Raw genomic sequence first — 12,541 nt, 5'->3', positions numbered from 1 at the left:
CTTGTAAATAAGAATGAGTTCTTAACTGATTCCATATGTGTTATTTCATAGTTGTAATATCTTCACTATTATTCTACAATGTAGAAAATAGTAAAAATATAGAATAATTCTGGAATGAGTGGGTGTGTCCAAACTTTTGACTGGTAGTTGCTTAATTAATTTGATTCAAATTATTTTGTTTCTTTTCCATGAAAAATGCTAAACCCTCTGGGTAAATTCAGACCGTTTTGCTCTCGGAGTGCACACTGGACGTTCAAGCCGAGGCAGTCAAGCACCCAAGCTAACATTGGCTAGCTTGCTAGCTACTTCAAGACAAAAATGAGACCAGTCTGACCATTTTAACCGTTGGTGACTGTAACTGTGCTGCTGGAAACAATTTAATTACGCTTTTTTGCCAACGTTTACTGACACCGACCATATTTAACGGGTGTTGAGCGCTCGTAAATGCATTATTCTGCGCTCGAATTTATGAAGCACCCGAATGTCCATTGAGAACATGTAAATATATCACTAGCCACTTTAAACAATGCTACCTTATATAATGTTACTTACCCTACATTATTCATCTCATATGCATATGTATATACTGTACTCTAGATCATCGACTGCATTCTTATGTCACTAGCCACTTTAACTATGCCACTTTGTTTACTTTGTCTACATACTCATCTCATATGTATATACTGTACTCGATACCATCTACTGTATGCTGCTCTGTACCATCACTCATTCATATATCCTTATGTACATATTCCTTATCCCCTTACACTGTGTACAAGACAGTAGTTTTGGAATTGTTAGTTAGATTACTTGTTGGTTATCACTGCATTGTCGGAACTAGAAGCACAAGCATTTCGCTACACTCGCATTAACATCTGCTAACCATGTGTATGTGACAAATAAAATTTGATTTGATTTGATTTAGAACGCACTCTGACTGTACCATTTAGCTAAGCTAAGAATGATGGGAATAATCAAGTTAGATAGCCTATCGTTAATATACTGTCAAATTTGATGTATAACTACTAACGTTAGGTAGATAGCTAACATACCGATGTATTGTCCTCAAAGCGGGCAAAAAAGTTATTTAGTCTGCCTGGGAGCAAGACATCCTGGTCCGTGACTGGGCTGGGTTTCTTCTTGTAGTCCGTGATTGACTGTGGCAGGGTCTACAGTCAATCACGGACTACAAGAAGAAACCCAGCCCAGTCACGGACCAGGATGTCTTGCTCCCAGGCAGACTAAATAACTTTTTTGCCCGCTTGAGGACAATAGAGTGCCACTGACACGGCCTGCAACGAAAACATGCGGTCTCTCCTTCACTGCAGCCGAGGTGAGTAAGACATTTAAACGTGTTAACCCTCGCAAGGCTGCAGGCCCAGACGGCATCCCCAGCCGCGCCCTCAGAGCATGCGCAGACCAGCTGGCCGGTGTGTTTACGGACATATTCAATCAATCCCTATACCAGTCTGCTGTTCCCACATGCTTCAAGAGGGCCACCATTGTTCCTGTTCCCAAGAAAGCTAAGGTAACTGAGCTAAACGACTACCGCCCGTAGCACTCACTTCCGTCATCATGAAGTGCTTTGAGAGACTAGTCAAGGACCATATCACCTCCACCCTACCTGACACCCTAGACCCACTCCAATTTGCTTACCGCCCAAATAGGTCCACAGACGATGCAATCTCAACCACACTGCACACTGCCCTAACCCACCTGGACAAGAGGAATACCTATGTGAGAATGCTGTTCATCGACTACAGCTCGGCATTCAATACCATAGTACCCTCCAAGCTCGTCATCAAGCTCGAGACCCTGGGTCTCGACCCCGCCCTGTGCAACTGGGTACTGGACTTCCTGACGGGCCGCCCCAGGTGGTGAGGGTAGGCAACAACATCTCCTCCCCGCTGATCCTCAACACGGGGCCCCACAAGGGTGCGTTCTGAGCCCTCTCCTGTACTCCCTGTTCACCCACGACTGCGTGGCCACGCACGCCTCCAACTCAATCATCAAGTTTGCGGACGACACAACAGTGGTAGGCTTGATTACCAACAACGACGAGACGGCCTACAGGGAGGAGGTGAGGGCCCTCGGAGTGTGGTGTCAGGAAAATAACCTCACACTCAACGTCAACAAAACTAAGGAGATGATTGTGGACTTCAGGAAACAGCAGAGGGAACACCCCCCTATCCACATCGATGGATCTGTAGTGGAGAGGGTAGCAAGTTTTAAGTTCCTCGGCATACACATCACAGACAAACTGAATTGGTCCACTCACACTGACAGCGTCGTGAAGAAGGCGCAGCAGCGCCTCTTCAACCTCAGGAGGCTGAAGAAATTCGGCTTGTCACCAAAAGCACTCACAAACTTCTACAGATGCACAATCGAGAGCATCCTGGCGGGCTGTATCACCGCCTGGTACGGCAACTGCTCCGCCCTCAACCGTAAGGCTCTCCAGAGGGTAGTGAGGTCTGCACAACGCATCACCGGGGGCAAACTACCTGCCCTCCAGGACACCTACACCACCCGATGTTACAGGAAGGCCATAAAGATCATCAAGCACATCAACCACCCGAACCACTGCCTGTTCACCCCGCTATCATCCAGAAGGCGAGGTCAGTACAGGTGCATCAAAGCTGGGACCGAGAGACTGAAAACAGCTTCTATCTCAAGGCCATCAGACTGTTAAACAGCCACCACTAACATTGAGTGGCTGCTGCCAACACACTGTCATTGACACTGACCCAACTCCAGCCACTTTAATAATGGGAATTGATGGGAAATGATGTAAATATATCACTAGCCACTTTAAACAATGCTACCTTATATAATGTTACTTACCCTACATTATTCATCTCATATGCATATGTATATACTGTACTCTAGATCATCGACTGCATTCTTATGTCACTAGCCACTTTAACTATGCCACTTTGTTTACTTTGTCTACATACTCATCTCATATGTATATACTGTACTCGATACCATCTACTGTATGCTGCTCTGTACCATCACTCATTCATATATCCTTATGTACATATTCCTTATCCCCTTACACTGTGTACAAGACAGTAGTTTTGGAATTGTTAGTTAGATTACTTGTTGGTTATCACTGCATTGTCGGAACTAGAAGCACAAGCATTTCGCTACACTCGCATTAACATCTGCTAACCATGTGTATGTGACAAATAAAATTTGATTTGATTTGATTTAGAACGCACTCTGACTGTACCATTTAGCTATGCTATGAATGATGGGAATAATCAAGTTAGATAGCCTATCGTTAATATACTGTCAAATTTGATGTATAACTACTAACGTTAGGTAGATAGCTAACATACCGATACATACTACTGTAATGATATGCTATGTGGTTCGTAAGGACAGTGTAGCTAAGAAATAGTCAGCCAACATAACGTGTAAGGTATCTTATTTTAAAAGTCATTACTTTAATACATTGAGTAGCAAGCTACCGTGAGGACGCGCTCTATCGACTCTGCGGCATGAGCATGCTTTTGGTGCACTGTCAATAGTGCGCTGGACTTCGGCCAAGAAGGTTGAGGGTTTGAAACCTGCCCCCTGCTTGCTTCATTTGAAGTCGTGCACAATTATCAGTTTATTATTTGGTTTATATTGCCCATTCATTGTCAGTTAGAGACAGTAGTGCATTGAGACACAAAAGCATAATCTGTGCTCTAACTCCCCCTTGGTCGCTAAGGCAAATCTGGTCCTTGATAGGTCGTTTTATTTTCACACCTAGCTCAGCTATTAGACTATTATTTAGTAAAGGTTGAATTATTGTTAATATGTATAATTAATATTAATAATTAATATTGTTCAGCTATTAGCCCCACTCCCCAATTTGCAACAAATGGATGTATTTTTGTCGAGAGCAGAAGTTTCTTATTTTAAAATTCCAAAATAATTTAAAGAAAAAACGAGGCTACAAAGTTTTTTTGTTTTTTTTGCAAACAAATATTTTGTAACAGAGCGCAAAACTTTATGCATTTTATTCCCCAAAAATATTTTGAGAACAAAAAATGTATTTGAAAACAAAACTTTCACTATCAACCACCCTCCATTTTGGCCCTTTTTTGAGTGTCAGTTTGGCTACAACCAATACTGGTCAGCCTTTCTTTCTGACACAAAGGAAGTCATAGCGGACACCTAAGAAGGACTGTGTGATGATGGCATCTCAGGTAAGCAGCACTGGGCATTTTCCGTCCAACTTTTACATTGCTAGTAGTTAACACCTACGATTCAGTGTCGGTTCATAACATTGTACTATATTACATAGATACAGTACCTACATACTTAGAATGATCATGCAATTATTATTCTCAAGCTAACCAAAAGCATTTAGCTATGAACGCCTGTTCTTGCCATTTTCAGTTGAAATAATTTAACTTTCTTTCATGGCAACTCATAAGCAGGCCATGTCCTATTTGTTTCATAATTGATATATAATCACATTTCATGACAGTGTAACGGTCAGCTTTGTTTACAGAAGGAGGAAAGAACACAATAAGGCAAGGATGCCCCATGCGGGCTTTAGAATGGTCAAAGGAAGTCTCAGAGCAATGGGCCATCATGTACAATGGCGAAGAGTCATTGCAGCGTGTAGATGGTGCAGGTACTATCTTACCAGAATGGTCCAGCTTCGTTGCATTGCTCGGCAAAAATACTGTTCCTGCACCCCTGTCTCTCATCCACATTGATACAAATCATAAATTGATAAGGTAATAAGATGTATAATGTCTCTATCAAATCTAAGAAGTTATTTTAACTTTTTTATTCTTACTTATTCCTAGACAAATTTTCAATGATGTATGAAATTGGAGTTGTCTTCATCAACTGGTAATACATAAATAATGAAGCAGGTTAACTTAATAGGGTAAACATTTCACTTTTAATTCTAGCGCTTTTTTTTCAAGATACAAAAGGTAAGTAGAGTTGAAGTCGGAAGCTTACACACACCTTAGAAAAATACATTTAAACTCAGTTTTTCACAATTCCTGACATTTAATCCTAGTAAAAATGGTCTTAGGTCAGTTAGGATCACCACTTTATTTAAGAATGTGAAATGTTAGAATACACAGTGAATACAGTGTATACAGTGATACAGTGAATTATAAGTGAAATAATCTGTCTGTAAACGTTTGTTGCAAAAATGACTTTATTTCAGATTTTATTTCTTTCATCACATTCACGGTGGGTCAGAAGTTTACATACACTCAACTAATATTTGGTAGCATTGCCTTGAAATTGTTTAACTTGGGTCAAACATTTCGGGAAGTCTTCCACAAGCTTCCCACAATAAATTGGGTGAATTTTGTCCCATTCCTCCTGACAGAGCTGGTGTAACTGAGTCAGGTTTCTAGGCCTCCTTGCTCACACACATTTTTTCAGTTCTAACCACACATTTTCTATAGGACTGGGGTCAGGGCTTTGTGATGGCCACTCCAATACCTTGACTTTGTTGTTCTTAAGCCATTTTGCCACAACTTTGGAAGTATGCTTGGGATCATTGTTCATTTGCAGGACCCATTTGTGACCACGCTTTAACTTCCTGACTGATGCCTTGAGATGTTGCTTCAATATATCCACATCATTTTCATCCCTCATGATTCCATCTATTTTGTGAAGTGCACCAGTCCCTCCTGCAGCAAAGCACCAAACATGATGCTGCCACCCCTGTGCTTCACAGTTGGGATAGTGATATTTGGCTTACAAGCCTCCCCCTTTTTCCTCCAAACATAGTGATGGTCATTATGGCCAAACAGTTCTATTTTTGTTTCATCAGACCAGAGGACATTTCTCCAAAAAGTACAATCTTGGTCCCCATGTGCACTTGCAAACCATAGTCTGGCTATTTAATGGCAGTTTTGGAGCAGTGGTTTCTTCCTCGCTGAGCGGCCTTTCAAGTTATGTCGATGTAGGACTCGTTTTACTGTGGATATAGATACTTTTGTACCTGTTTCCTCCAGCATATTCACAAGGTCCTTTGCTGTTGTTCTGGGATTGATTTGCACTTTTGCACCAAAGTACTTTAATCTTTAAGAGACAGAATGCATCTCCTTCCTGAGCGATATGATGGCTGCGATGTCCCATTGTGTTTATACTTGCGTACTATTGTTTGTACAGATGAACGTGGTACCTTCAGGCTTTTGGAAATTGCTCACAAGGATGAACCAGAGTTCTTGGCTGATTTATTTTGATTTCCCCATGATGTCAAGCAAAGAGGCACTGAGTTTGAAGGTAGGCCTTGAAATACATCCACAGGTACACCTCCAATTGACTCAAATTATGTCAATTAGCCTATCAGAAGCTTCTAAAGCCATGATGTCATTTTCTGGAATTTTCCAAGATGTTTAAAGGCACAGTCAACTTAGTTTATGTAAACTTCTGACCCACTGGAATTGTGATACAGTGAATGATAAGTGAAATCTGTCTGTAAACAATTGTTGGAAAAATGACTTGTGTCCTGCACAAAGTAGATGTCTTATCCGACTTGCCAAAACTCTAGTTTGTTAACAAGAAATTTGTGGAGTGGTTGAAAAACGAGTTTTAATGACTCCAACCTAAGTGTATGCACACTTCCGACTTCAACTGTATATTATTTTGTATACATATTGCATTTTTCCCATCACCTAATGAACAACCACAGTACCAGTCTGGTCTTAAGCTTTCTGTCCTCAGGAGATTGGGGATAGAAATAAGGGTCTGGGGGATGAGGAACATGAAGCATAAACATGCCTGGCATAGCCTTATGAAGTACACATTTGACAGCTGCACAGAAGGTACAAATGCAAAGCAGCAGAACAAGCACAGAGGCCAATAATGGAACTAAGATGGAAAACATCTCAAATGTCATAGTTTATCTTTCAACCACCAAAAAGGGAACCAGGAGTCATGTCCTGTAGGGGTGTAGGTGTTAGCCAACTGAGTCAAATCCGTGAGAATCTCTGCCATATTATCAGAGGAGTCAGGGAGAAGCATAACACATTCAATGGGGGAAATATAATTTAGGGCCCTGCAATATCCCCCCTCCTTAGCTAGGATATAGTCTAATGCCAGGCTATGCCTGGCTGTAACATCTTTAAGATTCTGAACATCAGTAGAAAGAAGGGCAAAACCAGCAATAGTCAAATTCATATGGGCCTGCATGGAGTAGGCACTGGAAATTTTCCCTGGTTTCAGGGGGGTACCCTTACCAATGTTGTATTGCATGCATGTAGTACGTTTATACACCTGTGTTTTGCACATTACAATCAGATTTGGACAAAACCAGGTATCAGATATTATTCTTACCATCTCCCCCCTTGGCACCTGGCCCATACAGAGGAGACGGGAGGCAGAGGCAAAATTGGTTTGCCAGAGGGTGATTGCCTCCACAGGCCATCAAGACCTCTATAGCAGCCACTAGACTCCCACAAAGGGTGATTAAGTGCATCCTCAGCCTGGTGTTGGTCCAGATCAGTGATTTCAAACGTACACGGGGAGGCAAACAGAACAGCATGAGTATGGCAGCGGGAAGCAGCATTCTTAGCAGCAGCATCAGCAGCTGCATTACCTAAACTAACGCTGTCAGTGTTGCCTGTGTGGGCACGGACCCTAAGAATAGCCAACTTGGCAGGAAGCAGCATAGCTTCAAGCAGGGCTTCTATCTGTAAACAGTGTTTAATAGGGGTACCAGAAGCGTTAACAAAGTCCCTACCTTTCCAAACCCCTATCCAAGACAGGCAAACGCCAATGGCGTATGCAGAGTCAAAATACATGTTAATCTTCAAAACCACTACCTAATTTACATGCTTCAGTAAGTGCTAGAAGCTCAGCTTGTTGTGCTGAGCAATGTTCAGGCATCGTGGGACACGCAGCCATTTCTTCACGTATGAGGTAATGGTTCGCTCCATCTTCTCCACTGTTGTTATTGGGACCTCATAGACGGTGAGTGGCCACATTACGATGTCCTGCCTTACTTGCTGCACTTGATCTTTATCTCGGAGGCTTTTGTTGTACCATCTACCCAGGCTCTTGACGGGTTGCTCAGACACCGTTGGTATCGGGTCATCTCCAATGCAGAACCTCACATCTTTAAGCTGTCCCTTGACAATGGAGATGCTTCGAGATTTGTTTGGCTTGATTTTCATCCGGTCCCACTTGATGTTATCCTGCAGTTTTGCAAGTAGCCGCCTGGTGCATGCTGCAGTGGTGGTCAGTGTAGTCATGTCATCCATGAATGCTCGGATAGGTGGGAGACGGAGCCCTTCCTTAGTTCTCTCACCGCCGACCACTCATCTCGATGCCCTGATGATGACTTCCATGGCCATAGTGTGGCCAGAGGTGAAATTGAACAGTCTGCCATTATTCCTACTTCTAAGCGCAGTCATGTTGTTGTGAAGTCAGGTGTTGTGAAACACAATTGCAGGTCTTGGACATAGGCCTTTACCAGTGTAGTGATGGGTTCTGGTACGTGGAAAATGTTGAAGGATTCCCAGAGGAGTTCATGGGGAACTGAGCCAAAGGCATTGGCCCGGTCGAGGAAGATGACATAGAGGTCTCTCTTGTCCTTCTTAGCTGTTTGGATCTGGTGCCAAATCATACTAGTATGTTCCAGGCAACCAGAGAAACCAGGAATGCCTGCTTTCTGTACAGATGTATCAATGTACTTGTTCCTTTCCAGATAAGTGGACAGCCTCTGTACTATTATACTGAAAAAGATCTTCCCTTCGACGTTGAGAAGGGAGATTGGTCGGAATTGACTGATGTATGTCGCATCCTTCTCTTTCGGGATTAGCACACCACCAGCCCTTCGCCATGCCTTTGGTATTATTTCCTTTTGCCACACTATCCTCATGAGCCTCCAAAGAAAGCGTAGAACATCCGGGGCTTCTTGTAGAGCTTGTATGGTACTCCATTAGGACCAGGAGCCGAGGCCGCTCTTGCTCTTCCGCTTCTCCATTTTGGAGGGTCAGTGTCCAGATTGAATTCTGGTGGTTGAATAGGTGGGATGTCGTGTGGGATGATTCCTCTGCTCATACCTTTTCATGTCCTGGTGGACCTTTTCCAGATGTTCTTCCAGTTCTGGCTTTGGAGTTTTTAGGATTCCGCATTTTTCCTTTGCGAAGAGGTCTGACAAACTTCAACTGGCCAGACTTTTGCATTCCAGCCACGCTGAGTTGCGTCTGCTGCCAACTCTGTGTAACAGAGTTTCTTACGCTCGTAGGCCTCTTCAACAGAGTTTTCCCACGGGACTGTGAGCTCTATGATGTACACAGCCTTTCGTGAAGGGGACCAGAGTACCATGTCTGGCCTAAGGTTGGTAGAAGCAATCTCAGGTGGAAAAATGAGTTGCTGGCCAATATCGACAAGCATCTTCCAGTCCCGGGCCATGGCTAGGTGTCCAGTTTCTGGCTTAGTAGGAGGATGCTTGGGCCTTTTCTGTCCCTCCCGGATGAATGTTGTTGTTTTGACGGGATTGCTTGTTTTTGGAGGTAATGAATTGGTTGCACTCCTCTTGGTCTCAAGTGCTGCAGCCAGGCTCTTGAGGACCTGATTGTGCCTCCAGGTGTAGCGGCCTTGTGAGAGGCTGGTCTTGCAACCTGTCATTATATGCCTGAGAGTCGCTGGAGCTGGGCAGAGGGGGCAGGTCGAGTCCTCGCACACCACCAGCTCTTCGCCATGCCTTTGGTATTATTTCCTTTTGCCACACTATCCTCATGAGCCTCCAAAGAAAGCGTAGAACATCCGGGGCTTCTTGTAGAGCTTGTATGGTACTCCATTAGGACCAGGAGCCGAGGCCGCTCTTGCTCTTCCGCTTCTCCATTTTGGAGGGTCAGTGTCCAGATTGAATTCTGGTGGTTGAATAGGTGGGATGTCATGTGGGATGATTATCTGCTCATGCCTTTTCATGTCCTGATGGACCTTTTCCAGATGTTCTTCCAGTTCTGGCTTTGGAGTTTTTAGGATTCCGCATTTTTCCTTTGCGAAGAGGTCTGACGAACTTAAAAGTTTTTTTTTATAGAACCATGTTCTTGAGTGTTCCTTCATCCTACGAAGTTTCCTTAAGTTTTCCGCTCTTCGCAAGGTTGCCAGCCAACATTTAATGTCTGCTTGGAGTAGCATGAGAACTTCTCTCTCTGCATCAGAGGCCTTCTTCCATTACTTTCTCAGCTGCCTTCTCTCTCTGACAAGTATCTCGATCTCCTGCTGCCTCCTAGATCTGGCTGGCGCGGGTGGTGTCTTGCCACTTCTCCTTTAGTTTACTCCAAAGCGCTCTTCTCCGTAGTGGTAGATAATGTCTCCCATCCTTTCAAGCTTTTTCTCTGCTGTTCCTACCTGTTTTTCCAAGATTTTCGTCAGGTCGTTGTTGATTGTTTCCCACTCTCTCTTTTCAACAGCTTTGGGCCACTTCACACTCGGTCTGTGCCCTTTGATCTTTTCCTCTTTTCGAGGTCTCTGTGGTTGGGTGAGTTCATCCACCGGCATTTCTGTGCTTGTGTTATCCTCCTCCGTTACAGGGGTGCTGATGCTCTGTGAACTTTGTTTGCGTCCCGTCGCTGTTCTTCATTTGACTGATTTGACTGGGTGCTTCGTAAGAACTACTGGTCAATGCGAGGTCCCTGTCTCTGCTCTCCCAAGCATATTTTCCTCCCTTGATGGATCCTTAACCCCCTTGCCATCATAAAGGTCAGATCGGGCCTTTGAATCGCGTTGGACTTGGTCAGGAAAATGTCTCTACCCAGTAGGCTAATGGGAGTGGCAGGAGAGGGAGAAAGGGAGCCTTAATAGTATTACCTTCCCCCAGGTCAATTGTTGTATCTTCAGTCCAGTACAGCTTTTGAGATATCCCAGCAACTCCCATCGTCCTCCCTGACTTAGATGTAAGTCCCAGGCCGAGGTGTTGGCCTGTAGATCCAATGCAGGAGGTGTGAGCTCCAGTGTCTATTAAAAATGGTACCTCTTGATCGTTGACCTTCAGAGTAATGATTGCTTCTTTGGTACCACCCAGAAATATATACTGGTGACACTGGAGAAGGGGGTCAGGGCATCCCTATTGTTGATTATTCTGCAGTGGGAACCATGCCTGGTTTGTCACAGGAGGCTGTTGGGGCCATCCATATTGTCGACCATTCATTGGTTGAGTCTGAGAAAAACTAGGTTGAGGCTGTCCTGTTAAGGCCGATTTCCCGCCTCGTCCTCCTTGGAAGTTCCCTCTGCCAGCCTTCCCTCGCCATTGATCTCTTCCCCTCTGCTGCCAAGGTTGCGGCTGTGGTTGTTGTGGGCACATGTTTCTCATATGACCTGCCACACTGAAGTACCAGCACACCAGAGGTTGTCTTAGTGTGGGTAGGTATGGTTGTGGGTTCCCATATGGTTGAGGACGGAACTGAGTAGCAGGTGCTTGGGTAAACTGTGGAGTAGGTGGTAGAGCAGCTGGGGTTATAGCCACCATTAGATTGCTGGTCTTCCCTTTGTCCAGCTGGGCCTGCTAGGCCTTCTTGAGCTGTGTGTCAAGTCCAGTCTTTTTCTTCAGTATTCATATTTTTTCAGGCTCTGGAGTGGTGTCTAATGTGGTCCTCTTTAGTAGGGCCTTCAAATCTCTCCCATCCCACAACATTCATCAGTTTATCAAGACCCAGTCAGGCAGATTCCTGCAGAGTCTATCATAGAACAGGTTCTTGGGTAGTATAAGTGGAATTAAACCACTCGGTGGTTTCCTCTTGCAATTCTGTCTTCATTTTATCCACCCAGTCGAGGATATCATCATCTTCAGTGAAAATAAATTCACCCAGCCTAGCAATGCCTCTGGTGGTTGTTCTCTCTGCACTTTATTTTCTTGAGCTGCCATGAGGTCCTTTGCCATGGTAACTCTAGGGTAGTGAGGTGCTGATTGTGTCTTGGTATCATTCCATATTTCTCCAAGTTATTGATACATTCTTCCCGGTGGTGGGGTAGAGTTTTCGCTTGGAGCTACTAGTTAGTTTGGGAGTAGTGGATACATTCCTTTATTAAACCTATCTCCGCAGTAGGGAGGGGGTGGTGGAGCATATGGTGGAGCGTTGCATTCTAGAGGAAACTCCTCTGTTTTGACAGAGGCAGGGTCTATAATCTTTTTCAATTCCTTTTTCAAACAGGTAGCTTTCTGTTGAGTGCAGAATAGGTTACCCTCAGTTTTTAACATCGACAAAGCAGTCACAGAAAACAAGGGGGACATTTTACAATGTCCTGCACATGTTGATATTTGATTTTATTAAATGACCTGTCCGTAGGTCATCTATATTCAGTGGCGTCTTTAGTCCAATCATGCCTTTTCATGAAAACCCAGGTTTGTCACGCCCTGGCCATAGAGAGGCTTTTTATTCTCTATTTTGGTTAGGCCAGGGTGTGACTAGGGTGGGCGTTTTATGTTCTTTTTTCTATGTTTTTGTATTTCTTTGTTTTTGGCCCGGGGATGGTTCTCAATCAGGGACAGCTGTCTGTCGTTGTCTCTGATTGAGAACCATACTTAGGTAGCTCTTGCCCACGTGGGTTTTGTGGG

The sequence above is a fragment of the Oncorhynchus nerka genome, linkage group LG15, assembly GCF_034236695.1.
Source record: "Oncorhynchus nerka isolate Pitt River linkage group LG15, Oner_Uvic_2.0, whole genome shotgun sequence".
In the NCBI taxonomy this organism is placed as follows: domain Eukaryota; kingdom Metazoa; phylum Chordata; class Actinopteri; order Salmoniformes; family Salmonidae; genus Oncorhynchus; species Oncorhynchus nerka.
The sequence above is the reverse complement of the archived record's forward strand: the minus strand, read 5'-3'. Positions refer to the sequence as shown.